Genomic DNA, 27,853 nt, shown 5'->3' with positions numbered 1-27,853 from the left:
GAATGGGATGCAGAAGATCTCCACCAACTCATTCTTGCCAAGCAGGGTGAACTGCGAGTGCAGGGATTCCCGAATTTGTCCGACGATGATGTCGCCAAGAAAATTGGCAGAAAGGAGCTTGCTCGTCATTGTCGTCGGCGAACCAGAGGCACATATAAGACCATCAGTCTCATTGGGCATCTCATCGAGGTCCTAATGTCAGACCATGGCAGAGAAACCATGGGTGTGCCTCTCTTCAACAACGAGAGGATGAAACACACCTGGGATACGCAACAACAACACGTGGTCTGCATTCAGGATCTGGAAGAAGGACCTCCTCTGTACACCCAGACAGGCACCCTCACCAAGGGCGGTGTTGTTTTGAAGATCTTCCGGTGTGCGAGGGGTTCGACTTCCCTTGAATCGTTTCATGCTCACCTAAAGAATTTTATACCTGGTTAGTAAAATTATTAATCCACTAAATTGTTTAAAAGTGATTTGATGAAGTATGACAAACAGCCAACAATGTTTCAATGCTACGTATTAAAAGTTAAATGTAACCGATGTGTGTTTGGGAAAGTTCAGGATATGTGTTCTTTAATTGTTTTATTTATTGTGCAGGTGTAACTGCCAACGACCAAAACTTTCAGGCCTACTTGCTGGAAGGGATTGTCCGCTGGAATAAAGACCGCGGTGCTGCTGCTTTGCAAGGTCCAAAAGCGACAATCCGGTCGTATGACAGTCACCTGTTACATGCTGTGAACAAGCTGAACATGAAAATTCATGGCCAGCCTTTGGATAATTCCCTCCCCCTTCCCGGAAAATACACTGGTATGTTTGTTTCCAGAAATGCAATAACGATAATAATATGACTTTATTTGTAAAAGCCATGCATGTTGACTTAAACTGTAGCTTTCTCTTTTACAGGTGAACTTGTAGGGGTTCAGTACCTCTACCATCAAACTGGCAAGACCCTTGCGCCACCACCCCTCGACTCTGATCAGGCTGATGAGGAGGATGACCTTCACTTTGATGAGGATGAAGGATTTGAGGACGACGATAATGAAACCATTGGTGTGGCATCCAATGACCCGGCACCTATGGTGCCCATATCTCGTGCCTCCGATGCCCTCCCCAGCTTGTCCAAAAGTCCGAGGAAACGCCGCCACCCACCTGACGCCATGTCAGCATCCAGCGGTTGTGCGCGCGTTGTGCAGTGGCCAATTCCATCCACCGGTGAGCCAGATGATGTGGAGATGTCTGAACCCTCCAGTGAACCAGTTGCTGACACATCTGTGTCTGTTGGACCTGACAATATCCCTGGTTTTGACAAGGTTCAGGATCTGGCAAGCTATCTTGCCAGTCTCCGTGACCAAACCTCCATCAGTCAAAACCAGGCATCCCATATAGTTGGTTTGTGGGAGAAGCTGCATGATCAGGACAAAGTTAAGATCGCCTATCATGCTCGTCACCAGCCTCAGCTCATCCAAGGTCGCTTCAAAAGGGCCAAAACCACCACAGTGCCAGGAGCCGACAGCGTCAGGCGCTGTATGGTGGGGGAGCGGACAGGTCCTGCAAATTGGCCTGACAGCAGTCGGCTTGTCGAGGCCATTTGCGAACACCTTTGCAGGCTGTTTCCTTCCCCCAAGAAAGTTGGTGCTTCATCAACTCCACGCTGGAGCTTGATTTCAGCTGCCTACAGTTCCATCAGGCAGCTGATCATCAACAACCACCATGTGATGAGCCAGACCTCACTCCAGCTATTTGAAATTAACCAAAGGACGTTGTCACAATGGTACGTGAAAGTCTATATAACACTAATGTTCGGTGTTGCGATAATTGCTTGTGCAATATTAATTTGTGTCGAATCTATTTCAGGTACATCAAAAAAGTCAAAAAGCAGGAAAAGCAAGTCCTGCTTCAAGGCCTAGATCTGCCTGATCCTGCTGCTACCGCTTCCCAGCCATTACCAACTGCTCGACAGCTCCTGCCGGTTCCTCTGACATACGACCACAGAGAGGAGCATCACTATTCGCTCCCAGAGAACACGGCAGGAAAGGCAGTCTCCCGCAAGCGCGCCATGCCCATGCCCCAGCCATTGCTCGTTGAAGACAATGTTGCCTCGAATGTTGTTGTGGAGGCTGCAGCTTCCACTTCCCGAACAACAGCATACCGCAACAGAAAGCGGCAAGAGAAGGGCCTTCAGCGAGTAAATGTGCGAAGGCAAAGCCACAATTGCTGCAAGGTGTGTGGACTGCCCCGTACCAAGGAAACGGGGCACAGTTGTCAAAGGGGATACCTCTACTGTCCACAGAACCCGGCTAAGGAGACAAAAGAAGAGTGGTTGGCCCGACTGAAAACCACCAAGTTGGCAAAGCAGCAGTGAGGACGACGACGACATGATGTACCATCATTCAACGTCAACGGCTCTTTTCAGGGCCACCCAATTTTTTACAAAGAGAGAAAAATTAGCATTACTTAATTTGTATTAACATAGCTGTATTTTATTTTGTTTTCTTTTTCAACAACACCTTCACCTAGACATGATTAATGTGATTTTGATTAGGACTTTCATATTTATTCTATAGTGGACAAAGTTCTTTTGAAATACAAGGTCAAGTATATACGATAAAGTTGGAGGTTGATTTTCGGAGGAGAATGTTAATTTTTTGCCAACAAGCAATCAAATCACAGTCGGCATCAACCATTTCTGCATGGTCAAGCTTTATTTTTCATTTTTTTCTTTCTTTTTTTTTTTTTTTTTTCGTGCGCAGGACAGAGAAGATTGCGTGGCATCTTTTGCGCAGGGGCCATGCTAATCTTCTCTGTATCGTTCCAATTTTAGTATATGTACCGCCGAAGCAGGTACGAGAGTGAGTGCTTCACCCCCATATAAGTGAGGATCACTCCTCGCTGTCCTCCTATTTGTGGTTTTAAGCCGTTGCCGCCGGATTAAGACCACTACGTTGTCTGTACGTTGCTCCTGTTACACTGTTGGGGAGCGGAAAAGCGCAGGGGTGGGCAACGAGAACATTTAAACAACCGTTTTGTGAAATGAGCAATATTCCAAGTTCGCCGCAAGAAAGTCAATTGATAAATCTGCCACAGGAAAAAATTCTTTGAACGATTGCACCTGTACGTTGAAATGCGCTGCAAACATAGCTCCATCGCTCCCGGGGCCAAGTTTTGAAGAACGCATACCTGTATTTCTATTGAAGTAAGTTTCGTAGGTGGGAAATTGCCCTTTTCGAGATCCTCTGTCACAATAGTTCAGATTACGTCACAAAGTAACCAGAAAAGTATGGATTGGCTACCGCCCCTGGGGCATTGGACCTCTGATTGGACATTTGCTCTGTCCAACGAGACCGCAGTATTTTTCCCAAAGAATATTTTGTGGCCCCTCATGAGTAGGAAGCCAAAACAATTGTTTTTTAGCAGGCTGTCCGAACATTCGGTAGGGTGTGTTGTTGCAGACGACATTGAAAAACAAGTTCGTCTTGTTACTTTTATGAGCCACACGTGCTCTACAACGCGCCAGTTTACCCGTAAATCTGCTCCTGGAGAGATTGTCACCCATACGTTGGCAAAGTGCAAAACTTTCTTTGTCGGAGAAAGCTGGAATTCGAGAAAACCTGGGTATTCAATTTTGCGCAATGCAGGGATCCGAAAACCGTGCGCAATGCAGGGATCCGTTTTGATGGGGCTCTGTGCGACGTGGCGGCAGCGGCTTTTTGCCACTGGAGGGAGCACTTCAACATACCTCCGCCATCTTTTTTGCCCCCCACCCTGTCAAAGCTTCTAATAAACTTGAGCCGACAAAGTGCAAGGATTGGACTGCATCCCTAGAACTACTGTTGTTCCTGTTTCGATGTTGATCATTGTTTAATGCGGAAACGATGGTGAAAAAGAAAATGAGGAACGCTTCACGATTTTGCGTGTCATCCTTGCGCAGGGGCCATGCTAATCTTCTCTGTATCGTTCCAATTTTAGTATATGTACCGCCGAAGCAGGTACGAGAGTGAGTGCATCACCCCCATATAAGTGAGGATCACTCCTCGCTGTCCTCCTATTTGTGGTTTTAAGCCGTTGCCGCCGGATTAAGACCACTACGTTGTCTGTACGTTGCTCCTGTTACACTGTTGGGGAGCGGAAAAGCGCAGGGGTGGGCAACGAGAACATTTAAACAACCGTTTTGTGAAATGAGCAATATTCCAAGTTCGCCGCAAGAAAGTCAATTGATAAATCTGCCACAGGAAAAAATTCTTTGAACGATTGCACCTGTACGTTGAAATGCGCTGCAAACATAGCTCCATCGCTCCCGGGGCCAAGTTTTGAAGAACGCATACCTGTATTTCTATTGAAGTAAGTTTCGTAGGTGGGAAATTGCCCTTTTCGAGATCCTCTGTCACAATAGTTCAGATTACGTCACAAAGTAACCAGAAAAGTATGGATTGGCTACCGCCCCTGGGGCATTGGACCTCTGATTGGACATTTGCTCTGTCCAACGAGACCGCAGTATTTTTCCCAAAGAATATTTTGTGGCCCCTCATGAGTAGGAAGCCAAAACAATTGTTTTTTAGCAGGCTGTCCGAACATTCGGTAGGGTGTGTTGTTGCAGACGACATTGAAAAACAAGTTCGTCTTGTTACTTTTATGAGCCACACGTGCTCTACAACGCGCCAGTTTACCCGTAAATCTGCTCCTGGAGAGATTGTCACCCATACGTTGGCAAAGTGCAAAACTTTCTTTGTCGGAGAAAGCTGGAATTCGAGAAAACCTGGGTATTCAATTTTGCGCAATGCAGGGATCCGAAAACCGTGCGCAATGCAGGGATCCGTTTTGATGGGGCTCTGTGCGACGTGGCGGCAGCGGCTTTTTGCCACTGGAGGGAGCACTTCAACATACCTCCGCCATCTTTTTTGCCCCCCACCCTGTCAAAGCTTCTAATAAACTTGAGCCGACAAAGTGCAAGGATTGGACTGCATCCCTAGAACTACTGTTGTTCCTGTTTCGATGTTGATCATTGTTTAATGCGGAAACGATGGTGAAAAAGAAAATGAGGAACGCTTCACGATTTTGCGTGTCATCCTTGCGCAGGGGCCATGCTAATCTTCTCTGTATCGTTCCAATTTTAGTATATGTACCGCCGAAGCAGGTACGAGAGTGAGTGCTTCACCCCCATATAAGTGAGGATCACTCCTCGCTGTCCTCCTATTTGTGGTTTTAAGCCGTTGCCGCCGGATTAAGACCACTACGTTGTCTGTACGTTGCTCCTGTTACACTGTTGGGGAGCGGAAAAGCGCAGGGGTGGGCAACGAGAACATTTAAACAACCGTTTTGTGAAATGAGCAATATTCCAAGTTCGCCGCAAGAAAGTCAATTGATAAATCTGCCACAGGAAAAAATTCTTTGAACGATTGCACCTGTACGTTGAAATGCGCTGCAAACATAGCTCCATCGCTCCCGGGGCCAAGTTTTGAAGAACGCATACCTGTATTTCTATTGAAGTAAGTTTCGTAGGTGGGAAATTGCCCTTTTCGAGATCCTCTGTCACAATAGTTCAGATTACGTCACAAAGTAACCAGAAAAGTATGGATTGGCTACCGCCCCTGGGGCATTGGACCTCTGATTGGACATTTGCTCTGTCCAACGAGACCGCAGTATTTTTCCCAAAGAATATTTTGTGGCCCCTCATGAGTAGGAAGCCAAAACAATTGTTTTTTAGCAGGCTGTCCGAACATTCGGTAGGGTGTGTTGTTGCAGACGACATTGAAAAACAAGTTCGTCTTGTTACTTTTATGAGCCACACGTGCTCTACAACGCGCCAGTTTACCCGTAAATCTGCTCCTGGAGAGATTGTCACCCATACGTTGGCAAAGTGCAAAACTTTCTTTGTCGGAGAAAGCTGGAATTCGAGAAAACCTGGGTATTCAATTTTGCGCAATGCAGGGATCCGAAAACCGTGCGCAATGCAGGGATCCGTTTTGATGGGGCTCTGTGCGACGTGGCGGCAGCGGCTTTTTGCCACTGGAGGGAGCACTTCAACATACCTCCGCCATCTTTTTTGCCCCCCACCCTGTCAAAGCTTCTAATAAACTTGAGCCGACAAAGTGCAAGGATTGGACTGCATCCCTAGAACTACTGTTGTTCCTGTTTCGATGTTGATCATTGTTTAATGCGGAAACGATGGTGAAAAAGAAAATGAGGAACGCTTCACGATTTTGCGTGTCATCCTTGCGCAGGGGCCATGCTAATCTTCTCTGTATCGTTCCAATTTTAGTATATGTACCGCCGAAGCAGGTACGAGAGTGAGTGCTTCACCCCCATATAAGTGAGGATCACTCCTCGCTGTCCTCCTATTTGTGGTTTTAAGCCGTTGCCGCCGGATTAAGACCACTACGTTGTCTGTACGTTGCTCCTGTTACACTGTTGGGGAGCGGAAAAGCGCAGGGGTGGGCAACGAGAACATTTAAACAACCGTTTTGTGAAATGAGCAATATTCCAAGTTCGCCGCAAGAAAGTCAATTGATAAATCTGCCACAGGAAAAAATTCTTTGAACGATTGCACCTGTACGTTGAAATGCGCTGCAAACATAGCTCCATCGCTCCCGGGGCCAAGTTTTGAAGAACGCATACCTGTATTTCTATTGAAGTAAGTTTCGTAGGTGGGAAATTGCCCTTTTCGAGATCCTCTGTCACAATAGTTCAGATTACGTCACAAAGTAACCAGAAAAGTATGGATTGGCTACCGCCCCTGGGGCATTGGACCTCTGATTGGACATTTGCTCTGTCCAACGAGACCGCAGTATTTTTCCCAAAGAATATTTTGTGGCCCCTCATGAGTAGGAAGCCAAAACAATTGTTTTTTAGCAGGCTGTCCGAACATTCGGTAGGGTGTGTTGTTGCAGACGACATTGAAAAACAAGTTCGTCTTGTTACTTTTATGAGCCACACGTGCTCTACAACGCGCCAGTTTACCCGTAAATCTGCTCCTGGAGAGATTGTCACCCATACGTTGGCAAAGTGCAAAACTTTCTTTGTCGGAGAAAGCTGGAATTCGAGAAAACCTGGGTATTCAATTTTGCGCAATGCAGGGATCCGAAAACCGTGCGCAATGCAGGGATCCGTTTTGATGGGGCTCTGTGCGACGTGGCGGCAGCGGCTTTTTGCCACTGGAGGGAGCACTTCAACATACCTCCGCCATCTTTTTTGCCCCCCACCCTGTCAAAGCTTCTAATAAACTTGAGCCGACAAAGTGCAAGGATTGGACTGCATCCCTAGAACTACTGTTGTTCCTGTTTCGATGTTGATCATTGTTTAATGCGGAAACGATGGTGAAAAAGAAAATGAGGAACGCTTCACGATTTTGCGTGTCATCCTTGCGCAGGGGCCATGCTAATCTTCTCTGTATCGTTCCAATTTTAGTATATGTACCGCCGAAGCAGGTACGAGAGTGAGTGCTTCACCCCCATATAAGTGAGGATCACTCCTCGCTGTCCTCCTATTTGTGGTTTTAAGCCGTTGCCGCCGGATTAAGACCACTACGTTGTCTGTACGTTGCTCCTGTTACACTGTTGGGGAGCGGAAAAGCGCAGGGGTGGGCAACGAGAACATTTAAACAACCGTTTTGTGAAATGAGCAATATTCCAAGTTCGCCGCAAGAAAGTCAATTGATAAATCTGCCACAGGAAAAAATTCTTTGAACGATTGCACCTGTACGTTGAAATGCGCTGCAAACATAGCTCCATCGCTCCCGGGGCCAAGTTTTGAAGAACGCATACCTGTATTTCTATTGAAGTAAGTTTCGTAGGTGGGAAATTGCCCTTTTCGAGATCCTCTGTCACAATAGTTCAGATTACGTCACAAAGTAACCAGAAAAGTATGGATTGGCTACCGCCCCTGGGGCATTGGACCTCTGATTGGACATTTGCTCTGTCCAACGAGACCGCAGTATTTTTCCCAAAGAATATTTTGTGGCCCCTCATGAGTAGGAAGCCAAAACAATTGTTTTTTAGCAGGCTGTCCGAACATTCGGTAGGGTGTGTTGTTGCAGACGACATTGAAAAACAAGTTCGTCTTGTTACTTTTATGAGCCACACGTGCTCTACAACGCGCCAGTTTACCCGTAAATCTGCTCCTGGAGAGATTGTCACCCATACGTTGGCAAAGTGCAAAACTTTCTTTGTCGGAGAAAGCTGGAATTCGAGAAAACCTGGGTATTCAATTTTGCGCAATGCAGGGATCCGAAAACCGTGCGCAATGCAGGGATCCGTTTTGATGGGGCTCTGTGCGACGTGGCGGCAGCGGCTTTTTGCCACTGGAGGGAGCACTTCAACATACCTCCGCCATCTTTTTTGCCCCCCACCCTGTCAAAGCTTCTAATAAACTTGAGCCGACAAAGTGCAAGGATTGGACTGCATCCCTAGAACTACTGTTGTTCCTGTTTCGATGTTGATCATTGTTTAATGCGGAAACGATGGTGAAAAAGAAAATGAGGAACGCTTCACGATTTTGCGTGTCATCCTTGCGCAGGGGCCATGCTAATCTTCTCTGTATCGTTCCAATTTTAGTATATGTACCGCCGAAGCAGGTACGAGAGTGAGTGCTTCACCCCCATATAAGTGAGGATCACTCCTCGCTGTCCTCCTATTTGTGGTTTTAAGCCGTTGCCGCCGGATTAAGACCACTACGTTGTCTGTACGTTGCTCCTGTTACACTGTTGGGGAGCGGAAAAGCGCAGGGGTGGGCAACGAGAACATTTAAACAACCGTTTTGTGAAATGAGCAATATTCCAAGTTCGCCGCAAGAAAGTCAATTGATAAATCTGCCACAGGAAAAAATTCTTTGAACGATTGCACCTGTACGTTGAAATGCGCTGCAAACATAGCTCCATCGCTCCCGGGGCCAAGTTTTGAAGAACGCATACCTGTATTTCTATTGAAGTAAGTTTCGTAGGTGGGAAATTGCCCTTTTCGAGATCCTCTGTCACAATAGTTCAGATTACGTCACAAAGTAACCAGAAAAGTATGGATTGGCTACCGCCCCTGGGGCATTGGACCTCTGATTGGACATTTGCTCTGTCCAACGAGACCGCAGTATTTTTCCCAAAGAATATTTTGTGGCCCCTCATGAGTAGGAAGCCAAAACAATTGTTTTTTAGCAGGCTGTCCGAACATTCGGTAGGGTGTGTTGTTGCAGACGACATTGAAAAACAAGTTCGTCTTGTTACTTTTATGAGCCACACGTGCTCTACAACGCGCCAGTTTACCCGTAAATCTGCTCCTGGAGAGATTGTCACCCATACGTTGGCAAAGTGCAAAACTTTCTTTGTCGGAGAAAGCTGGAATTCGAGAAAACCTGGGTATTCAATTTTGCGCAATGCAGGGATCCGAAAACCGTGCGCAATGCAGGGATCCGTTTTGATGGGGCTCTGTGCGACGTGGCGGCAGCGGCTTTTTGCCACTGGAGGGAGCACTTCAACATACCTCCGCCATCTTTTTTGCCCCCCACCCTGTCAAAGCTTCTAATAAACTTGAGCCGACAAAGTGCAAGGATTGGACTGCATCCCTAGAACTACTGTTGTTCCTGTTTCGATGTTGATCATTGTTTAATGCGGAAACGATGGTGAAAAAGAAAATGAGGAACGCTTCACGATTTTGCGTGTCATCCTTGCGCAGGGGCCATGCTAATCTTCTCTGTATCGTTCCAATTTTAGTATATGTACCGCCGAAGCAGGTACGAGAGTGAGTGCTTCACCCCCATATAAGTGAGGATCACTCCTCGCTGTCCTCCTATTTGTGGTTTTAAGCCGTTGCCGCCGGATTAAGACCACTACGTTGTCTGTACGTTGCTCCTGTTACACTGTTGGGGAGCGGAAAAGCGCAGGGGTGGGCAACGAGAACATTTAAACAACCGTTTTGTGAAATGAGCAATATTCCAAGTTCGCCGCAAGAAAGTCAATTGATAAATCTGCCACAGGAAAAAATTCTTTGAACGATTGCACCTGTACGTTGAAATGCGCTGCAAACATAGCTCCATCGCTCCCGGGGCCAAGTTTTGAAGAACGCATACCTGTATTTCTATTGAAGTAAGTTTCGTAGGTGGGAAATTGCCCTTTTCGAGATCCTCTGTCACAATAGTTCAGATTACGTCACAAAGTAACCAGAAAAGTATGGATTGGCTACCGCCCCTGGGGCATTGGACCTCTGATTGGACATTTGCTCTGTCCAACGAGACCGCAGTATTTTTCCCAAAGAATATTTTGTGGCCCCTCATGAGTAGGAAGCCAAAACAATTGTTTTTTAGCAGGCTGTCCGAACATTCGGTAGGGTGTGTTGTTGCAGACGACATTGAAAAACAAGTTCGTCTTGTTACTTTTATGAGCCACACGTGCTCTACAACGCGCCAGTTTACCCGTAAATCTGCTCCTGGAGAGATTGTCACCCATACGTTGGCAAAGTGCAAAACTTTCTTTGTCGGAGAAAGCTGGAATTCGAGAAAACCTGGGTATTCAATTTTGCGCAATGCAGGGATCCGAAAACCGTGCGCAATGCAGGGATCCGTTTTGATGGGGCTCTGTGCGACGTGGCGGCAGCGGCTTTTTGCCACTGGAGGGAGCACTTCAACATACCTCCGCCATCTTTTTTGCCCCCCACCCTGTCAAAGCTTCTAATAAACTTGAGCCGACAAAGTGCAAGGATTGGACTGCATCCCTAGAACTACTGTTGTTCCTGTTTCGATGTTGATCATTGTTTAATGCGGAAACGATGGTGAAAAAGAAAATGAGGAACGCTTCACGATTTTGCGTGTCATCCTTGCGCAGGGGCCATGCTAATCTTCTCTGTATCGTTCCAATTTTAGTATATGTACCGCCGAAGCAGGTACGAGAGTGAGTGCTTCACCCCCATATAAGTGAGGATCACTCCTCGCTGTCCTCCTATTTGTGGTTTTAAGCCGTTGCCGCCGGATTAAGACCACTACGTTGTCTGTACGTTGCTCCTGTTACACTGTTGGGGAGCGGAAAAGCGCAGGGGTGGGCAACGAGAACATTTAAACAACCGTTTTGTGAAATGAGCAATATTCCAAGTTCGCCGCAAGAAAGTCAATTGATAAATCTGCCACAGGAAAAAATTCTTTGAACGATTGCACCTGTACGTTGAAATGCGCTGCAAACATAGCTCCATCGCTCCCGGGGCCAAGTTTTGAAGAACGCATACCTGTATTTCTATTGAAGTAAGTTTCGTAGGTGGGAAATTGCCCTTTTCGAGATCCTCTGTCACAATAGTTCAGATTACGTCACAAAGTAACCAGAAAAGTATGGATTGGCTACCGCCCCTGGGGCATTGGACCTCTGATTGGACATTTGCTCTGTCCAACGAGACCGCAGTATTTTTCCCAAAGAATATTTTGTGGCCCCTCATGAGTAGGAAGCCAAAACAATTGTTTTTTAGCAGGCTGTCCGAACATTCGGTAGGGTGTGTTGTTGCAGACGACATTGAAAAACAAGTTCGTCTTGTTACTTTTATGAGCCACACGTGCTCTACAACGCGCCAGTTTACCCGTAAATCTGCTCCTGGAGAGATTGTCACCCATACGTTGGCAAAGTGCAAAACTTTCTTTGTCGGAGAAAGCTGGAATTCGAGAAAACCTGGGTATTCAATTTTGCGCAATGCAGGGATCCGAAAACCGTGCGCAATGCAGGGATCCGTTTTGATGGGGCTCTGTGCGACGTGGCGGCAGCGGCTTTTTGCCACTGGAGGGAGCACTTCAACATACCTCCGCCATCTTTTTTGCCCCCCACCCTGTCAAAGCTTCTAATAAACTTGAGCCGACAAAGTGCAAGGATTGGACTGCATCCCTAGAACTACTGTTGTTCCTGTTTCGATGTTGATCATTGTTTAATGCGGAAACGATGGTGAAAAAGAAAATGAGGAACGCTTCACGATTTTGCGTGTCATCCTTGCGCAGGGGCCATGCTAATCTTCTCTGTATCGTTCCAATTTTAGTATATGTACCGCCGAAGCAGGTACGAGAGTGAGTGCTTCACCCCCATATAAGTGAGGATCACTCCTCGCTGTCCTCCTATTTGTGGTTTTAAGCCGTTGCCGCCGGATTAAGACCACTACGTTGTCTGTACGTTGCTCCTGTTACACTGTTGGGGAGCGGAAAAGCGCAGGGGTGGGCAACGAGAACATTTAAACAACCGTTTTGTGAAATGAGCAATATTCCAAGTTCGCCGCAAGAAAGTCAATTGATAAATCTGCCACAGGAAAAAATTCTTTGAACGATTGCACCTGTACGTTGAAATGCGCTGCAAACATAGCTCCATCGCTCCCGGGGCCAAGTTTTGAAGAACGCATACCTGTATTTCTATTGAAGTAAGTTTCGTAGGTGGGAAATTGCCCTTTTCGAGATCCTCTGTCACAATAGTTCAGATTACGTCACAAAGTAACCAGAAAAGTATGGATTGGCTACCGCCCCTGGGGCATTGGACCTCTGATTGGACATTTGCTCTGTCCAACGAGACCGCAGTATTTTTCCCAAAGAATATTTTGTGGCCCCTCATGAGTAGGAAGCCAAAACAATTGTTTTTTAGCAGGCTGTCCGAACATTCGGTAGGGTGTGTTGTTGCAGACGACGTTGAAAAACAAGTTCGTCTTGTTACTTTTATGAGCCACACGTGCTCTACAACGCGCCAGTTTACCCGTAAATCTGCTCCTGGAGAGATTGTCACCCATACGTTGGCAAAGTGCAAAACTTTCTTTGTCGGAGAAAGCTGGAATTCGAGAAAACCTGGGTATTCAATTTTGCGCAATGCAGGGATCCGAAAACCGTGCGCAATGCAGGGATCCGTTTTGATGGGGCTCTGTGCGACGTGGCGGCAGCGGCTTTTTGCCACTGGAGGGAGCACTTCAACATACCTCCGCCATCTTTTTTGCCCCCCACCCTGTCAAAGCTTCTAATAAACTTGAGCCGACAAAGTGCAAGGATTGGACTGCATCCCTAGAACTACTGTTGTTCCTGTTTCGATGTTGATCATTGTTTAATGCGGAAACGATGGTGAAAAAGAAAATGAGGAACGCTTCACGATTTTGCGTGTCATCCTTGCGCAGGGGCCATGCTAATCTTCTCTGTATCGTTCCAATTTTAGTATATGTACCGCCGAAGCAGGTACGAGAGTGAGTGCTTCACCCCCATATAAGTGAGGATCACTCCTCGCTGTCCTCCTATTTGTGGTTTTAAGCCGTTGCCGCCGGATTAAGACCACTACGTTGTCTGTACGTTGCTCCTGTTACACTGTTGGGGAGCGGAAAAGCGCAGGGGTGGGCAACGAGAACATTTAAACAACCGTTTTGTGAAATGAGCAATATTCCAAGTTCGCCGCAAGAAAGTCAATTGATAAATCTGCCACAGGAAAAAATTCTTTGAACGATTGCACCTGTACGTTGAAATGCGCTGCAAACATAGCTCCATCGCTCCCGGGGCCAAGTTTTGAAGAACGCATACCTGTATTTCTATTGAAGTAAGTTTCGTAGGTGGGAAATTGCCCTTTTCGAGATCCTCTGTCACAATAGTTCAGATTACGTCACAAAGTAACCAGAAAAGTATGGATTGGCTACCGCCCCTGGGGCATTGGACCTCTGATTGGACATTTGCTCTGTCCAACGAGACCGCAGTATTTTTCCCAAAGAATATTTTGTGGCCCCTCATGAGTAGGAAGCCAAAACAATTGTTTTTTAGCAGGCTGTCCGAACATTCGGTAGGGTGTGTTGTTGCAGACGACATTGAAAAACAAGTTCGTCTTGTTACTTTTATGAGCCACACGTGCTCTACAACGCGCCAGTTTACCCGTAAATCTGCTCCTGGAGAGATTGTCACCCATACGTTGGCAAAGTGCAAAACTTTCTTTGTCGGAGAAAGCTGGAATTCGAGAAAACCTGGGTATTCAATTTTGCGCAATGCAGGGATCCGAAAACCGTGCGCAATGCAGGGATCCGTTTTGATGGGGCTCTGTGCGACGTGGCGGCAGCGGCTTTTTGCCACTGGAGGGAGCACTTCAACATACCTCCGCCATCTTTTTTGCCCCCCACCCTGTCAAAGCTTCTAATAAACTTGAGCCGACAAAGTGCAAGGATTGGACTGCATCCCTAGAACTACTGTTGTTCCTGTTTCGATGTTGATCATTGTTTAATGCGGAAACGATGGTGAAAAAGAAAATGAGGAACGCTTCACGATTTTGCGTGTCATCCTTGCGCAGGGGCCATGCTAATCTTCTCTGTATCGTTCCAATTTTAGTATATGTACCGCCGAAGCAGGTACGAGAGTGAGTGCTTCACCCCCATATAAGTGAGGATCACTCCTCGCTGTCCTCCTATTTGTGGTTTTAAGCCGTTGCCGCCGGATTAAGACCACTACGTTGTCTGTACGTTGCTCCTGTTACACTGTTGGGGAGCGGAAAAGCGCAGGGGTGGGCAACGAGAACATTTAAACAACCGTTTTGTGAAATGAGCAATATTCCAAGTTCGCCGCAAGAAAGTCAATTGATAAATCTGCCACAGGAAAAAATTCTTTGAACGATTGCACCTGTACGTTGAAATGCGCTGCAAACATAGCTCCATCGCTCCCGGGGCCAAGTTTTGAAGAACGCATACCTGTATTTCTATTGAAGTAAGTTTCGTAGGTGGGAAATTGCCCTTTTCGAGATCCTCTGTCACAATAGTTCAGATTACGTCACAAAGTAACCAGAAAAGTATGGATTGGCTACCGCCCCTGGGGCATTGGACCTCTGATTGGACATTTGCTCTGTCCAACGAGACCGCAGTATTTTTCCCAAAGAATATTTTGTGGCCCCTCATGAGTAGGAAGCCAAAACAATTGTTTTTTAGCAGGCTGTCCGAACATTCGGTAGGGTGTGTTGTTGCAGACGACATTGAAAAACAAGTTCGTCTTGTTACTTTTATGAGCCACACGTGCTCTACAACGCGCCAGTTTACCCGTAAATCTGCTCCTGGAGAGATTGTCACCCATACGTTGGCAAAGTGCAAAACTTTCTTTGTCGGAGAAAGCTGGAATTCGAGAAAACCTGGGTATTCAATTTTGCGCAATGCAGGGATCCGAAAACCGTGCGCAATGCAGGGATCCGTTTTGATGGGGCTCTGTGCGACGTGGCGGCAGCGGCTTTTTGCCACTGGAGGGAGCACTTCAACATACCTCCGCCATCTTTTTTGCCCCCCACCCTGTCAAAGCTTCTAATAAACTTGAGCCGACAAAGTGCAAGGATTGGACTGCATCCCTAGAACTACTGTTGTTCCTGTTTCGATGTTGATCATTGTTTAATGCGGAAACGATGGTGAAAAAGAAAATGAGGAACGCTTCACGATTTTGCGTGTCATCCTTGCGCAGGGGCCATGCTAATCTTCTCTGTATCGTTCCAATTTTAGTATATGTACCGCCGAAGCAGGTACGAGAGTGAGTGCTTCACCCCCATATAAGTGAGGATCACTCCTCGCTGTCCTCCTATTTGTGGTTTTAAGCCGTTGCCGCCGGATTAAGACCACTACGTTGTCTGTACGTTGCTCCTGTTACACTGTTGGGGAGCGGAAAAGCGCAGGGGTGGGCAACGAGAACATTTAAACAACCGTTTTGTGAAATGAGCAATATTCCAAGTTCGCCGCAAGAAAGTCAATTGATAAATCTGCCACAGGAAAAAATTCTTTGAACGATTGCACCTGTACGTTGAAATGCGCTGCAAACATAGCTCCATCGCTCCCGGGGCCAAGTTTTGAAGAACGCATACCTGTATTTCTATTGAAGTAAGTTTCGTAGGTGGGAAATTGCCCTTTTCGAGATCCTCTGTCACAATAGTTCAGATTACGTCACAAAGTAACCAGAAAAGTATGGATTGGCTACCGCCCCTGGGGCATTGGACCTCTGATTGGACATTTGCTCTGTCCAACGAGACCGCAGTATTTTTCCCAAAGAATATTTTGTGGCCCCTCATGAGTAGGAAGCCAAAACAATTGTTTTTTAGCAGGCTGTCCGAACATTCGGTAGGGTGTGTTGTTGCAGACGACATTGAAAAACAAGTTCGTCTTGTTACTTTTATGAGCCACACGTGCTCTACAACGCGCCAGTTTACCCGTAAATCTGCTCCTGGAGAGATTGTCACCCATACGTTGGCAAAGTGCAAAACTTTCTTTGTCGGAGAAAGCTGGAATTCGAGAAAACCTGGGTATTCAATTTTGCGCAATGCAGGGATCCGAAAACCGTGCGCAATGCAGGGATCCGTTTTGATGGGGCTCTGTGCGACGTGGCGGCAGCGGCTTTTTGCCACTGGAGGGAGCACTTCAACATACCTCCGCCATCTTTTTTGCCCCCCACCCTGTCAAAGCTTCTAATAAACTTGAGCCGACAAAGTGCAAGGATTGGACTGCATCCCTAGAACTACTGTTGTTCCTGTTTCGATGTTGATCATTGTTTAATGCGGAAACGATGGTGAAAAAGAAAATGAGGAACGCTTCACGATTTTGCGTGTCATCCTTGCGCAGGGGCCATGCTAATCTTCTCTGTATCGTTCCAATTTTAGTATATGTACCGCCGAAGCAGGTACGAGAGTGAGTGCTTCACCCCCATATAAGTGAGGATCACTCCTCGCTGTCCTCCTATTTGTGGTTTTAAGCCGTTGCCGCCGGATTAAGACCACTACGTTGTCTGTACGTTGCTCCTGTTACACTGTTGGGGAGCGGAAAAGCGCAGGGGTGGGCAACGAGAACATTTAAACAACCGTTTTGTGAAATGAGCAATATTCCAAGTTCGCCGCAAGAAAGTCAATTGATAAATCTGCCACAGGAAAAAATTCTTTGAACGATTGCACCTGTACGTTGAAATGCGCTGCAAACATAGCTCCATCGCTCCCGGGGCCAAGTTTTGAAGAACGCATACCTGTATTTCTATTGAAGTAAGTTTCGTAGGTGGGAAATTGCCCTTTTCGAGATCCTCTGTCACAATAGTTCAGATTACGTCACAAAGTAACCAGAAAAGTATGGATTGGCTACCGCCCCTGGGGCATTGGACCTCTGATTGGACATTTGCTCTGTCCAACGAGACCGCAGTATTTTTCCCAAAGAATATTTTGTGGCCCCTCATGAGTAGGAAGCCAAAACAATTGTTTTTTAGCAGGCTGTCCGAACATTCGGTAGGGTGTGTTGTTGCAGACGACATTGAAAAACAAGTTCGTCTTGTTACTTTTATGAGCCACACGTGCTCTACAACGCGCCAGTTTACCCGTAAATCTGCTCCTGGAGAGATTGTCACCCATACGTTGGCAAAGTGCAAAACTTTCTTTGTCGGAGAAAGCTGGAATTCGAGAAAACCTGGGTATTCAATTTTGCGCAATGCAGGGATCCGAAAACCGTGCGCAATGCAGGGATCCGTTTTGATGGGGCTCTGTGCGACGTGGCGGCAGCGGCTTTTTGCCACTGGAGGGAGCACTTCAACATACCTCCGCCATCTTTTTTGCCCCCCACCCTGTCAAAGCTTCTAATAAACTTGAGCCGACAAAGTGCAAGGATTGGACTGCATCCCTAGAACTACTGTTGTTCCTGTTTCGATGTTGATCATTGTTTAATGCGGAAACGATGGTGAAAAAGAAAATGAGGAACGCTTCACGATTTTGCGTGTCATCCTTGCGCAGGGGCCATGCTAATCTTCTCTGTATCGTTCCAATTTTAGTATATGTACCGCCGAAGCAGGTACGAGAGTGAGTGCTTCACCCCCATATAAGTGAGGATCACTCCTCGCTGTCCTCCTATTTGTGGTTTTAAGCCGTTGCCGCCGGATTAAGACCACTACGTTGTCTGTACGTTGCTCCTGTTACACTGTTGGGGAGCGGAAAAGCGCAGGGGTGGGCAACGAGAACATTTAAACAACCGTTTTGTGAAATGAGCAATATTCCAAGTTCGCCGCAAGAAAGTCAATTGATAAATCTGCCACAGGAAAAAATTCTTTGAACGATTGCACCTGTACGTTGAAATGCGCTGCAAACATAGCTCCATCGCTCCCGGGGCCAAGTTTTGAAGAACGCATACCTGTATTTCTATTGAAGTAAGTTTCGTAGGTGGGAAATTGCCCTTTTCGAGATCCTCTGTCACAATAGTTCAGATTACGTCACAAAGTAACCAGAAAAGTATGGATTGGCTACCGCCCCTGGGGCATTGGACCTCTGATTGGACATTTGCTCTGTCCAACGAGACCGCAGTATTTTTCCCAAAGAATATTTTGTGGCCCCTCATGAGTAGGAAGCCAAAACAATTGTTTTTTAGCAGGCTGTCCGAACATTCGGTAGGGTGTGTTGTTGCAGACGACATTGAAAAACAAGTTCGTCTTGTTACTTTTATGAGCCACACGTGCTCTACAACGCGCCAGTTTACCCGTAAATCTGCTCCTGGAGAGATTGTCACCCATACGTTGGCAAAGTGCAAAACTTTCTTTGTCGGAGAAAGCTGGAATTCGAGAAAACCTGGGTATTCAATTTTGCGCAATGCAGGGATCCGAAAACCGTGCGCAATGCAGGGATCCGTTTTGATGGGGCTCTGTGCGACGTGGCGGCAGCGGCTTTTTGCCACTGGAGGGAGCACTTCAACATACCTCCGCCATCTTTTTTGCCCCCCACCCTGTCAAAGCTTCTAATAAACTTGAGCCGACAAAGTGCAAGGATTGGACTGCATCCCTAGAACTACTGTTGTTCCTGTTTCGATGTTGATCATTGTTTAATGCGGAAACGATGGTGAAAAAGAAAATGAGGAACGCTTCACGATTTTGCGTGTCATCCTTGCGCAGGGGCCATGCTAATCTTCTCTGTATCGTTCCAATTTTAGTATATGTACCGCCGAAGCAGGTACGAGAGTGAGTGCTTCACCCCCATATAAGTGAGGATCACTCCTCGCTGTCCTCCTATTTGTGGTTTTAAGCCGTTGCCGCCGGATTAAGACCACTACGTTGTCTGTACGTTGCTCCTGTTACACTGTTGGGGAGCGGAAAAGCGCAGGGGTGGGCAACGAGAACATTTAAACAACCGTTTTGTGAAATGAGCAATATTCCAAGTTCGCCGCAAGAAAGTCAATTGATAAATCTGCCACAGGAAAAAATTCTTTGAACGATTGCACCTGTACGTTGAAATGCGCTGCAAACATAGCTCCATCGCTCCCGGGGCCAAGTTTTGAAGAACGCATACCTGTATTTCTATTGAAGTAAGTTTCGTAGGTGGGAAATTGCCCTTTTCGAGATCCTCTGTCACAATAGTTCAGATTACGTCACAAAGTAACCAGAAAAGTATGGATTGGCTACCGCCCCTGGGGCATTGGACCTCTGATTGGACATTTGCTCTGTCCAACGAGACCGCAGTATTTTTCCCAAAGAATATTTTGTGGCCCCTCATGAGTAGGAAGCCAAAACAATTGTTTTTTAGCAGGCTGTCCGAACATTCGGTAGGGTGTGTTGTTGCAGACGACATTGAAAAACAAGTTCGTCTTGTTACTTTTATGAGCCACACGTGCTCTACAACGCGCCAGTTTACCCGTAAATCTGCTCCTGGAGAGATTGTCACCCATACGTTGGCAAAGTGCAAAACTTTCTTTGTCGGAGAAAGCTGGAATTCGAGAAAACCTGGGTATTCAATTTTGCGCAATGCAGGGATCCGAAAACCGTGCGCAATGCAGGGATCCGTTTTGATGGGGCTCTGTGCGACGTGGCGGCAGCGGCTTTTTGCCACTGGAGGGAGCACTTCAACATACCTCCGCCATCTTTTTTGCCCCCCACCCTGTCAAAGCTTCTAATAAACTTGAGCCGACAAAGTGCAAGGATTGGACTGCATCCCTAGAACTACTGTTGTTCCTGTTTCGATGTTGATCATTGTTTAATGCGGAAACGATGGTGAAAAAGAAAATGAGGAACGCTTCACGATTTTGCGTGTCATCCTTGCGCAGGGGCCATGCTAATCTTCTCTGTATCGTTCCAATTTTAGTATATGTACCGCCGAAGCAGGTACGAGAGTGAGTGCTTCACCCCCATATAAGTGAGGATCACTCCTCGCTGTCCTCCTATTTGTGGTTTTAAGCCGTTGCCGCCGGATTAAGACCACTACGTTGTCTGTACGTTGCTCCTGTTACACTGTTGGGGAGCGGAAAAGCGCAGGGGTGGGCAACGAGAACATTTAAACAACCGTTTTGTGAAATGAGCAATATTCCAAGTTCGCCGCAAGAAAGTCAATTGATAAATCTGCCACAGGAAAAAATTCTTTGAACGATTGCACCTGTACGTTGAAATGCGCTGCAAACATAGCTCCATCGCTCCCGGGGCCAAGTTTTGAAGAACGCATACCTGTATTTCTATTGAAGTAAGTTTCGTAGGTGGGAAATTGCCCTTTTCGAGATCCTCTGTCACAATAGTTCAGATTACGTCACAAAGTAACCAGAAAAGTATGGATTGGCTACCGCCCCTGGGGCATTGGACCTCTGATTGGACATTTGCTCTGTCCAACGAGACCGCAGTATTTTTCCCAAAGAATATTTTGTGGCCCCTCATGAGTAGGAAGCCAAAACAATTGTTTTTTAGCAGGCTGTCCGAACATTCGGTAGGGTGTGTTGTTGCAGACGACATTGAAAAACAAGTTCGTCTTGTTACTTTTATGAGCCACACGTGCTCTACAACGCGCCAGTTTACCCGTAAATCTGCTCCTGGAGAGATTGTCACCCATACGTTGGCAAAGTGCAAAACTTTCTTTGTCGGAGAAAGCTGGAATTCGAGAAAACCTGGGTATTCAATTTTGCGCAATGCAGGGATCCGAAAACCGTGCGCAATGCAGGGATCCGTTTTGATGGGGCTCTGTGCGACGTGGCGGCAGCGGCTTTTTGCCACTGGAGGGAGCACTTCAACATACCTCCGCCATCTTTTTTGCCCCCCACCCTGTCAAAGCTTCTAATAAACTTGAGCCGACAAAGTGCAAGGATTGGACTGCATCCCTAGAACTACTGTTGTTCCTGTTTCGATGTTGATCATTGTTTAATGCGGAAACGATGGTGAAAAAGAAAATGAGGAACGCTTCACGATTTTGCGTGTCATCCTTGCGCAGGGGCCATGCTAATCTTCTCTGTATCGTTCCAATTTTAGTATATGTACCGCCGAAGCAGGTACGAGAGTGAGTGCTTCACCCCCATATAAGTGAGGATCACTCCTCGCTGTCCTCCTATTTGTGGTTTTAAGCCGTTGCCGCCGGATTAAGACCACTACGTTGTCTGTACGTTGCTCCTGTTACACTGTTGGGGAGCGGAAAAGCGCAGGGGTGGGCAACGAGAACATTTAAACAACCGTTTTGTGAAATGAGCAATATTCCAAGTTCGCCGCAAGAAAGTCAATTGATAAATCTGCCACAGGAAAAAATTCTTTGAACGATTGCACCTGTACGTTGAAATGCGCTGCAAACATAGCTCCATCGCTCCCGGGGCCAAGTTTTGAAGAACGCATACCTGTATTTCTATTGAAGTAAGTTTCGTAGGTGGGAAATTGCCCTTTTCGAGATCCTCTGTCACAATAGTTCAGATTACGTCACAAAGTAACCAGAAAAGTATGGATTGGCTACCGCCCCTGGGGCATTGGACCTCTGATTGGACATTTGCTCTGTCCAACGAGACCGCAGTATTTTTCCCAAAGAATATTTTGTGGCCCCTCATGAGTAGGAAGCCAAAACAATTGTTTTTTAGCAGGCTGTCCGAACATTCGGTAGGGTGTGTTGTTGCAGACGACATTGAAAAACAAGTTCGTCTTGTTACTTTTATGAGCCACACGTGCTCTACAACGCGCCAGTTTACCCGTAAATCTGCTCCTGGAGAGATTGTCACCCATACGTTGGCAAAGTGCAAAACTTTCTTTGTCGGAGAAAGCTGGAATTCGAGAAAACCTGGGTATTCAATTTTGCGCAATGCAGGGATCCGAAAACCGTGCGCAATGCAGGGATCCGTTTTGATGGGGCTCTGTGCGACGTGGCGGCAGCGGCTTTTTGCCACTGGAGGGAGCACTTCAACATACCTCCGCCATCTTTTTTGCCCCCCACCCTGTCAAAGCTTCTAATAAACTTGAGCCGACAAAGTGCAAGGATTGGACTGCATCCCTAGAACTACTGTTGTTCCTGTTTCGATGTTGATCATTGTTTAATGCGGAAACGATGGTGAAAAAGAAAATGAGGAACGCTTCACGATTTTGCGTGTCATCCTTGCGCAGGGGCCATGCTAATCTTCTCTGTATCGTTCCAATTTTAGTATATGTACCGCCGAAGCAGGTACGAGAGTGAGTGCTTCACCCCCATATAAGTGAGGATCACTCCTCGCTGTCCTCCTATTTGTGGTTTTAAGCCGTTGCCGCCGGATTAAGACCACTACGTTGTCTGTACGTTGCTCCTGTTACACTGTTGGGGAGCGGAAAAGCGCAGGGGTGGGCAACGAGAACATTTAAACAACCGTTTTGTGAAATGAGCAATATTCCAAGTTCGCCGCAAGAAAGTCAATTGATAAATCTGCCACAGGAAAAAATTCTTTGAACGATTGCACCTGTACGTTGAAATGCGCTGCAAACATAGCTCCATCGCTCCCGGGGCCAAGTTTTGAAGAACGCATACCTGTATTTCTATTGAAGTAAGTTTCGTAGGTGGGAAATTGCCCTTTTCGAGATCCTCTGTCACAATAGTTCAGATTACGTCACAAAGTAACCAGAAAAGTATGGATTGGCTACCGCCCCTGGGGCATTGGACCTCTGATTGGACATTTGCTCTGTCCAACGAGACCGCAGTATTTTTCCCAAAGAATATTTTGTGGCCCCTCATGAGTAGGAAGCCAAAACAATTGTTTTTTAGCAGGCTGTCCGAACATTCGGTAGGGTGTGTTGTTGCAGACGACATTGAAAAACAAGTTCGTCTTGTTACTTTTATGAGCCACACGTGCTCTACAACGCGCCAGTTTACCCGTAAATCTGCTCCTGGAGAGATTGTCACCCATACGTTGGCAAAGTGCAAAACTTTCTTTGTCGGAGAAAGCTGGAATTCGAGAAAACCTGGGTATTCAATTTTGCGCAATGCAGGGATCCGAAAACCGTGCGCAATGCAGGGATCCGTTTTGATGGGGCTCTGTGCGACGTGGCGGCAGCGGCTTTTTGCCACTGGAGGGAGCACTTCAACATACCTCCGCCATCTTTTTTGCCCCCCACCCTGTCAAAGCTTCTAATAAACTTGAGCCGACAAAGTGCAAGGATTGGACTGCATCCCTAGAACTACTGTTGTTCCTGTTTCGATGTTGATCATTGTTTAATGCGGAAACGATGGTGAAAAAGAAAATGAGGAACGCTTCACGATTTTGCGTGTCATCCTTGCGCAGGGGCCATGCTAATCTTCTCTGTATCGTTCCAATTTTAGTATATGTACCGCCGAAGCAGGTACGAGAGTGAGTGCTTCACCCCCATATAAGTGAGGATCACTCCTCGCTGTCCTCCTATTTGTGGTTTTAAGCCGTTGCCGCCGGATTAAGACCACTACGTTGTCTGTACGTTGCTCCTGTTACACTGTTGGGGAGCGGAAAAGCGCAGGGGTGGGCAACGAGAACATTTAAACAACCGTTTTGTGAAATGAGCAATATTCCAAGTTCGCCGCAAGAAAGTCAATTGATAAATCTGCCACAGGAAAAAATTCTTTGAACGATTGCACCTGTACGTTGAAATGCGCTGCAAACATAGCTCCATCGCTCCCGGGGCCAAGTTTTGAAGAACGCATACCTGTATTTCTATTGAAGTAAGTTTCGTAGGTGGGAAATTGCCCTTTTCGAGATCCTCTGTCACAATAGTTCAGATTACGTCACAAAGTAACCAGAAAAGTATGGATTGGCTACCGCCCCTGGGGCATTGGACCTCTGATTGGACATTTGCTCTGTCCAACGAGACCGCAGTATTTTTCCCAAAGAATATTTTGTGGCCCCTCATGAGTAGGAAGCCAAAACAATTGTTTTTTAGCAGGCTGTCCGAACATTCGGTAGGGTGTGTTGTTGCAGACGACATTGAAAAACAAGTTCGTCTTGTTACTTTTATGAGCCACACGTGCTCTACAACGCGCCAGTTTACCCGTAAATCTGCTCCTGGAGAGATTGTCACCCATACGTTGGCAAAGTGCAAAACTTTCTTTGTCGGAGAAAGCTGGAATTCGAGAAAACCTGGGTATTCAATTTTGCGCAATGCAGGGATCCGAAAACCGTGCGCAATGCAGGGATCCGTTTTGATGGGGCTCTGTGCGACGTGGCGGCAGCGGCTTTTTGCCACTGGAGGGAGCACTTCAACATACCTCCGCCATCTTTTTTGCCCCCCACCCTGTCAAAGCTTCTAATAAACTTGAGCCGACAAAGTGCAAGGATTGGACTGCATCCCTAGAACTACTGTTGTTCCTGTTTCGATGTTGATCATTGTTTAATGCGGAAACGATGGTGAAAAAGAAAATGAGGAACGCTTCACGATTTTGCGTGTCATCCTTGCGCAGGGGCCATGCTAATCTTCTCTGTATCGTTCCAATTTTAGTATATGTACCGCCGAAGCAGGTACGAGAGTGAGTGCTTCACCCCCATATAAGTGAGGATCACTCCTCGCTGTCCTCCTATTTGTGGTTTTAAGCCGTTGCCGCCGGATTAAGACCACTACGTTGTCTGTACGTTGCTCCTGTTACACTGTTGGGGAGCGGAAAAGCGCAGGGGTGGGCAACGAGAACATTTAAACAACCGTTTTGTGAAATGAGCAATATTCCAAGTTCGCCGCAAGAAAGTCAATTGATAAATCTGCCACAGGAAAAAATTCTTTGAACGATTGCACCTGTACGTTGAAATGCGCTGCAAACATAGCTCCATCGCTCCCGGGGCCAAGTTTTGAAGAACGCATACCTGTATTTCTATTGAAGTAAGTTTCGTAGGTGGGAAATTGCCCTTTTCGAGATCCTCTGTCACAATAGTTCAGATTACGTCACAAAGTAACCAGAAAAGTATGGATTGGCTACCGCCCCTGGGGCATTGGACCTCTGATTGGACATTTGCTCTGTCCAACGAGACCGCAGTATTTTTCCCAAAGAATATTTTGTGGCCCCTCATGAGTAGGAAGCCAAAACAATTGTTTTTTAGCAGGCTGTCCGAACATTCGGTAGGGTGTGTTGTTGCAGACGACATTGAAAAACAAGTTCGTCTTGTTACTTTTATGAGCCACACGTGCTCTACAACGCGCCAGTTTACCCGTAAATCTGCTCCTGGAGAGATTGTCACCCATACGTTGGCAAAGTGCAAAACTTTCTTTGTCGGAGAAAGCTGGAATTCGAGAAAACCTGGGTATTCAATTTTGCGCAATGCAGGGATCCGAAAACCGTGCGCAATGCAGGGATCCGTTTTGATGGGGCTCTGTGCGACGTGGCGGCAGCGGCTTTTTGCCACTGGAGGGAGCACTTCAACATACCTCCGCCATCTTTTTTGCCCCCCACCCTGTCAAAGCTTCTAATAAACTTGAGCCGACAAAGTGCAAGGATTGGACTGCATCCCTAGAACTACTGTTGTTCCTGTTTCGATGTTGATCATTGTTTAATGCGGAAACGATGGTGAAAAAGAAAATGAGGAACGCTTCACGATTTTGCGTGTCATCCTTGCGCAGGGGCCATGCTAATCTTCTCTGTATCGTTCCAATTTTAGTATATGTACCGCCGAAGCAGGTACGAGAGTGAGTGCTTCACCCCCATATAAGTGAGGATCACTCCTCGCTGTCCTCCTATTTGTGGTTTTAAGCCGTTGCCGCCGGATTAAGACCACTACGTTGTCTGTACGTTGCTCCTGTTACACTGTTGGGGAGCGGAAAAGCGCAGGGGTGGGCAACGAGAACATTTAAACAACCGTTTTGTGAAATGAGCAATATTCCAAGTTCGCCGCAAGAAAGTCAATTGATAAATCTGCCACAGGAAAAAATTCTTTGAACGATTGCACCTGTACGTTGAAATGCGCTGCAAACATAGCTCCATCGCTCCCGGGGCCAAGTTTTGAAGAACGCATACCTGTATTTCTATTGAAGTAAGTTTCGTAGGTGGGAAATTGCCCTTTTCGAGATCCTCTGTCACAATAGTTCAGATTACGTCACAAAGTAACCAGAAAAGTATGGATTGGCTACCGCCCCTGGGGCATTGGACCTCTGATTGGACATTTGCTCTGTCCAACGAGACCGCAGTATTTTTCCCAAAGAATATTTTGTGGCCCCTCATGAGTAGGAAGCCAAAACAATTGTTTTTTAGCAGGCTGTCCGAACATTCGGTAGGGTGTGTTGTTGCAGACGACATTGAAAAACAAGTTCGTCTTGTTACTTTTATGAGCCACACGTGCTCTACAACGCGCCAGTTTACCCGTAAATCTGCTCCTGGAGAGATTGTCACCCATACGTTGGCAAAGTGCAAAACTTTCTTTGTCGGAGAAAGCTGGAATTCGAGAAAACCTGGGTATTCAATTTTGCGCAATGCAGGGATCCGAAAACCGTGCGCAATGCAGGGATCCGTTTTGATGGGGCTCTGTGCGACGTGGCGGCAGCGGCTTTTTGCCACTGGAGGGAGCACTTCAACATACCTCCGCCATCTTTTTTGCCCCCCACCCTGTCAAAGCTTCTAATAAACTTGAGCCGACAAAGTGCAAGGATTGGACTGCATCCCTAGAACTACTGTTGTTCCTGTTTCGATGTTGATCATTGTTTAATGCGGAAACGATGGTGAAAAAGAAAATGAGGAACGCTTCACGATTTTGCGTGTCATCCTTGCGCAGGGGCCATGCTAATCTTCTCTGTATCGTTCCAATTTTAGTATATGTACCGCCGAAGCAGGTACGAGAGTGAGTGCTTCACCCCCATATAAGTGAGGATCACTCCTCGCTGTCCTCCTATTTGTGGTTTTAAGCCGTTGCCGCCGGATTAAGACCACTACGTTGTCTGTACGTTGCTCCTGTTACACTGTTGGGGAGCGGAAAAGCGCAGGGGTGGGCAACGAGAACATTTAAACAACCGTTTTGTGAAATGAGCAATATTCCAAGTTCGCCGCAAGAAAGTCAATTGATAAATCTGCCACAGGAAAAAATTCTTTGAACGATTGCACCTGTACGTTGAAATGCGCTGCAAACATAGCTCCATCGCTCCCGGGGCCAAGTTTTGAAGAACGCATACCTGTATTTCTATTGAAGTAAGTTTCGTAGGTGGGAAATTGCCCTTTTCGAGATCCTCTGTCACAATAGTTCAGATTACGTCACAAAGTAACCAGAAAAGTATGGATTGGCTACCGCCCCTGGGGCATTGGACCTCTGATTGGACATTTGCTCTGTCCAACGAGACCGCAGTATTTTTCCCAAAGAATATTTTGTGGCCCCTCATGAGTAGGAAGCCAAAACAATTGTTTTTTAGCAGGCTGTCCGAACATTCGGTAGGGTGTGTTGTTGCAGACGACATTGAAAAACAAGTTCGTCTTGTTACTTTTATGAGCCACACGTGCTCTACAACGCGCCAGTTTACCCGTAAATCTGCTCCTGGAGAGATTGTCACCCATACGTTGGCAAAGTGCAAAACTTTCTTTGTCGGAGAAAGCTGGAATTCGAGAAAACCTGGGTATTCAATTTTGCGCAATGCAGGGATCCGAAAACCGTGCGCAATGCAGGGATCCGTTTTGATGGGGCTCTGTGCGACGTGGCGGCAGCGGCTTTTTGCCACTGGAGGGAGCACTTCAACATACCTCCGCCATCTTTTTTGCCCCCCACCCTGTCAAAGCTTCTAATAAACTTGAGCCGACAAAGTGCAAGGA

The 27,853-nt window shown here is 46.8% G+C and overlaps 21 non-coding genes and 1 pseudogene across 21 annotated transcripts; all 22 read right to left on the bottom strand.

Moving 5' to 3' along the window:
• Nucleotides 1-2,761: 2,761 nt before the first annotated feature.
• On the bottom strand, nucleotides 2,762-2,848 carry LOC145909818 (U6 spliceosomal RNA; annotated as a pseudogene).
• Nucleotides 2,849-3,886: 1,038 nt separating this feature from the next.
• LOC145909817 (U6 spliceosomal RNA) lies at nucleotides 3,887-3,993 on the bottom strand. Its single transcript, XR_014403183.1, has one exon. It is a non-coding gene; the product is annotated as a U6 spliceosomal RNA (small nuclear RNA).
• A 1,038-nt stretch (nucleotides 3,994-5,031) lies between these two features.
• Nucleotides 5,032-5,138, bottom strand: LOC145909816 (U6 spliceosomal RNA). Its single transcript, XR_014403182.1, has one exon. It is a non-coding gene; the product is annotated as a U6 spliceosomal RNA (small nuclear RNA).
• Nucleotides 5,139-6,176: 1,038 nt separating this feature from the next.
• LOC145909815 (U6 spliceosomal RNA) lies at nucleotides 6,177-6,283 on the bottom strand. The gene has a single exon (XR_014403181.1). It is a non-coding gene; the product is annotated as a U6 spliceosomal RNA (small nuclear RNA).
• A 1,038-nt stretch (nucleotides 6,284-7,321) lies between these two features.
• Nucleotides 7,322-7,428, bottom strand: LOC145909814 (U6 spliceosomal RNA). Its single transcript, XR_014403180.1, has one exon. It is a non-coding gene; the product is annotated as a U6 spliceosomal RNA (small nuclear RNA).
• Nucleotides 7,429-8,466: 1,038 nt separating this feature from the next.
• On the bottom strand, nucleotides 8,467-8,573 carry LOC145909813 (U6 spliceosomal RNA). The gene has a single exon (XR_014403179.1). It is a non-coding gene; the product is annotated as a U6 spliceosomal RNA (small nuclear RNA).
• A 1,038-nt stretch (nucleotides 8,574-9,611) lies between these two features.
• Nucleotides 9,612-9,718, bottom strand: LOC145909811 (U6 spliceosomal RNA). The gene has a single exon (XR_014403178.1). It is a non-coding gene; the product is annotated as a U6 spliceosomal RNA (small nuclear RNA).
• Nucleotides 9,719-10,756: 1,038 nt separating this feature from the next.
• On the bottom strand, nucleotides 10,757-10,863 carry LOC145909810 (U6 spliceosomal RNA). The gene has a single exon (XR_014403177.1). It is a non-coding gene; the product is annotated as a U6 spliceosomal RNA (small nuclear RNA).
• A 1,038-nt stretch (nucleotides 10,864-11,901) lies between these two features.
• Nucleotides 11,902-12,008, bottom strand: LOC145909808 (U6 spliceosomal RNA). The gene has a single exon (XR_014403175.1). It is a non-coding gene; the product is annotated as a U6 spliceosomal RNA (small nuclear RNA).
• A 1,038-nt stretch (nucleotides 12,009-13,046) lies between these two features.
• Nucleotides 13,047-13,153, bottom strand: LOC145909807 (U6 spliceosomal RNA). The gene has a single exon (XR_014403174.1). It is a non-coding gene; the product is annotated as a U6 spliceosomal RNA (small nuclear RNA).
• Nucleotides 13,154-14,191: 1,038 nt separating this feature from the next.
• On the bottom strand, nucleotides 14,192-14,298 carry LOC145909806 (U6 spliceosomal RNA). Its single transcript, XR_014403173.1, has one exon. It is a non-coding gene; the product is annotated as a U6 spliceosomal RNA (small nuclear RNA).
• Nucleotides 14,299-15,336: 1,038 nt separating this feature from the next.
• LOC145909805 (U6 spliceosomal RNA) lies at nucleotides 15,337-15,443 on the bottom strand. Its single transcript, XR_014403172.1, has one exon. It is a non-coding gene; the product is annotated as a U6 spliceosomal RNA (small nuclear RNA).
• A 1,038-nt stretch (nucleotides 15,444-16,481) lies between these two features.
• LOC145909804 (U6 spliceosomal RNA) lies at nucleotides 16,482-16,588 on the bottom strand. Its single transcript, XR_014403171.1, has one exon. It is a non-coding gene; the product is annotated as a U6 spliceosomal RNA (small nuclear RNA).
• Nucleotides 16,589-17,626: 1,038 nt separating this feature from the next.
• Nucleotides 17,627-17,733, bottom strand: LOC145909803 (U6 spliceosomal RNA). Its single transcript, XR_014403170.1, has one exon. It is a non-coding gene; the product is annotated as a U6 spliceosomal RNA (small nuclear RNA).
• A 1,038-nt stretch (nucleotides 17,734-18,771) lies between these two features.
• LOC145909802 (U6 spliceosomal RNA) lies at nucleotides 18,772-18,878 on the bottom strand. The gene has a single exon (XR_014403169.1). It is a non-coding gene; the product is annotated as a U6 spliceosomal RNA (small nuclear RNA).
• A 1,038-nt stretch (nucleotides 18,879-19,916) lies between these two features.
• Nucleotides 19,917-20,023, bottom strand: LOC145909801 (U6 spliceosomal RNA). The gene has a single exon (XR_014403168.1). It is a non-coding gene; the product is annotated as a U6 spliceosomal RNA (small nuclear RNA).
• Nucleotides 20,024-21,061: 1,038 nt separating this feature from the next.
• On the bottom strand, nucleotides 21,062-21,168 carry LOC145909800 (U6 spliceosomal RNA). The gene has a single exon (XR_014403167.1). It is a non-coding gene; the product is annotated as a U6 spliceosomal RNA (small nuclear RNA).
• A 1,038-nt stretch (nucleotides 21,169-22,206) lies between these two features.
• Nucleotides 22,207-22,313, bottom strand: LOC145909799 (U6 spliceosomal RNA). Its single transcript, XR_014403166.1, has one exon. It is a non-coding gene; the product is annotated as a U6 spliceosomal RNA (small nuclear RNA).
• Nucleotides 22,314-23,351: 1,038 nt separating this feature from the next.
• Nucleotides 23,352-23,458, bottom strand: LOC145909797 (U6 spliceosomal RNA). Its single transcript, XR_014403164.1, has one exon. It is a non-coding gene; the product is annotated as a U6 spliceosomal RNA (small nuclear RNA).
• Nucleotides 23,459-24,496: 1,038 nt separating this feature from the next.
• LOC145909795 (U6 spliceosomal RNA) lies at nucleotides 24,497-24,603 on the bottom strand. The gene has a single exon (XR_014403163.1). It is a non-coding gene; the product is annotated as a U6 spliceosomal RNA (small nuclear RNA).
• Nucleotides 24,604-25,641: 1,038 nt separating this feature from the next.
• Nucleotides 25,642-25,748, bottom strand: LOC145909794 (U6 spliceosomal RNA). Its single transcript, XR_014403162.1, has one exon. It is a non-coding gene; the product is annotated as a U6 spliceosomal RNA (small nuclear RNA).
• Nucleotides 25,749-26,786: 1,038 nt separating this feature from the next.
• On the bottom strand, nucleotides 26,787-26,893 carry LOC145909793 (U6 spliceosomal RNA). The gene has a single exon (XR_014403161.1). It is a non-coding gene; the product is annotated as a U6 spliceosomal RNA (small nuclear RNA).
• Between the last annotated feature and the right edge of the window lie 960 nt (nucleotides 26,894-27,853).

Source organism: Ascidia mentula, chromosome 7, assembly GCF_947561715.1.
Source record: "Ascidia mentula chromosome 7, kaAscMent1.1, whole genome shotgun sequence".
NCBI classification, from domain to species: domain Eukaryota; kingdom Metazoa; phylum Chordata; class Ascidiacea; order Phlebobranchia; family Ascidiidae; genus Ascidia; species Ascidia mentula.
The sequence above is the reverse complement of the archived record's forward strand: the minus strand, read 5'-3'. Positions and strand labels throughout refer to the sequence as shown.